Here is a 1,943-nt window from a genome sequence, read left to right on the forward strand (position 1 = left end):
TGTGAGAACGAAACTGGGAAGAACTGGGACAAAACAGGAATTGGAAGATTTATGAGAAAGATGTGGAAGATTTGTGGGAAAGAACAGGAAAGAGTTGTGAGAAATATGTGGGAAGAATTGTGAAAAAGATGTGGGAAGAATTGTGAGAAAGGACTGGAAAGAGCCGTGAGAAACATGTGGGAAGAATTGTGAGAATGGACTGGAAAGTGTTGTGAGAAATCATCTTGTCCTTTCTTTTTCTCTTTCGTTCTTTACTATTGGTACCTTTGGCATGAGGTGGAGGTAAGTTATGTAAAATAACATGTGCGTGATATTTCGTGTGTGTGTGCCTGGTGTGTCCACTGAAAAAAAGAAAGAAAATGGATTTTCATTTTTGATAATTCTATCAATTCTTCTTCTTCTTCTCTGTGTGTGTGTATATATATATATATATATATATATATATATATATATATATATATGTGTGTGTGTGTGTGGAAAGAACTTGGCGGTACTTTCACAGAGAAGTATCAATCGTCACATTTGTATGTTATCAGTTAAAAAACAAACACGTAAGAAATGTTGGAGGGGAGCAAGGAAAAGACTAACAGCGAGTTTGGGGAAACAGTGTCATGGTTCGTGGAAAGAATGTCTGATCTGAAATGAATAAAAGTACAGTTTATATTTAAAAAAAACCAAAAAAACCCCGAACACTCGCCAGTATATTCTCCACACCTACTAGACCTTCAGTTAGTGGTCTGGACACTAGTCATTCAGATTAGACGACAAATCAAAGTCCCGTTTAGAGCACGCAAAAGAAACTTCGGCAACAAAAAGGTTGTCTCTGTCGACATTCTGTAGAAAATTCCACTTTGATGTGTAATCAGATTCATACACTTGCTGGCAGGGGAAAGAAAAACGAAAAAAGGGTTGTGCTTCAATGCAGCGAAGCGCTGTCCCTGAGGTGCTGCCAGAGTTCCACGCAGACAAGTATGGTTGTGAGAAAGAGCAATGCAATATAACACAGTGAAACACAACAAGATACAATAAAAGGGAAGTCACTGATTCAATTCAACAAGAGAAACACAACCGATAAAGAATATACAAGTGAAAACCATCAACGTCCCCATAAACTGTAGATAACACACTTAATGCTTGTAAGTCTCCATCAACTCACAGTGAAAGATGATATACTTACTTGCAACATCAACGAAAAGATACGCACTTGATATTATGTGTGTGTCCGAAAGTTGTGTTTGTGTGTGGAGGGGGAAGGGGGACCGCGTGAGGCTAAAAGAGAGAGCCGAAAAAGTCCAGGGACACAAGTCTGAAGATTACTAAGTCCCTTTGAACACAGCATTAATTTTGCAGTGCGAACATATTTCACAATCGCCGTCGCGAGTGAGTTACGTTAAATAAATGAAATAAATAAAAGAAATGAACGGGCATGGGATATCTAATAATAATAATAATGATGATGATGATGAAAATTTAGATAGCGCCTTCAAAACTGAGCTCAAGGCCCTTTACAGTTACTGCAAAACATTATACCATGGAAACACTATGGAAAAGAGTATAACGCAAAGATATATCAAGTAAAACCATATCACACACACACACACGAGTGTCATTCTTCACACACACACACACACACACACACACACACACACACACACACACCGAGTGTCGTTCTTCTGCCCAAGCTGGGGCCACAGTCAATCCGATCAATCAGTCAAGCACTGATGAATGAATCAAACCAATTTGGTACACTGATATATATTCAGCACTGATGAGTGAATCAAACCAAACCAATTTGGTACACTGATATATATTCAGCACTGATGAATGAATCAAACCAATTTGGTACACTGATATATATTCAGCACTGATGAGTGAATCAAACCAATTTGGTACACTGATATATATTCAGCACTGATGAGTGAATCAAACCAATTTGGTACACT

At 38.2% G+C, this 1,943-nt stretch overlaps 1 protein-coding gene across 1 annotated transcript in view; it reads left to right on the forward strand.

The window, feature by feature from the left end:
* LOC143275213 (NAD-dependent protein deacetylase sirtuin-2-like) overlaps positions 1 to 36 on the forward strand; it is a 30,049-nt gene extending 30,013 nt beyond the window's left edge. The window contains exon 16 of the mRNA XM_076579188.1: positions 1 to 36. This exon is cut by the window's left edge and continues 596 nt beyond it. The gene's annotated coding sequence lies outside the window, so the exon portion shown is untranslated.
* Positions 37 to 1,943: the final 1,907 nt, after the last annotated feature.

The sequence above is a fragment of the Babylonia areolata genome, chromosome 30, assembly GCF_041734735.1.
Source record: "Babylonia areolata isolate BAREFJ2019XMU chromosome 30, ASM4173473v1, whole genome shotgun sequence".
NCBI classification, from domain to species: Eukaryota; Metazoa; Mollusca; class Gastropoda; order Neogastropoda; family Buccinidae; genus Babylonia; species Babylonia areolata.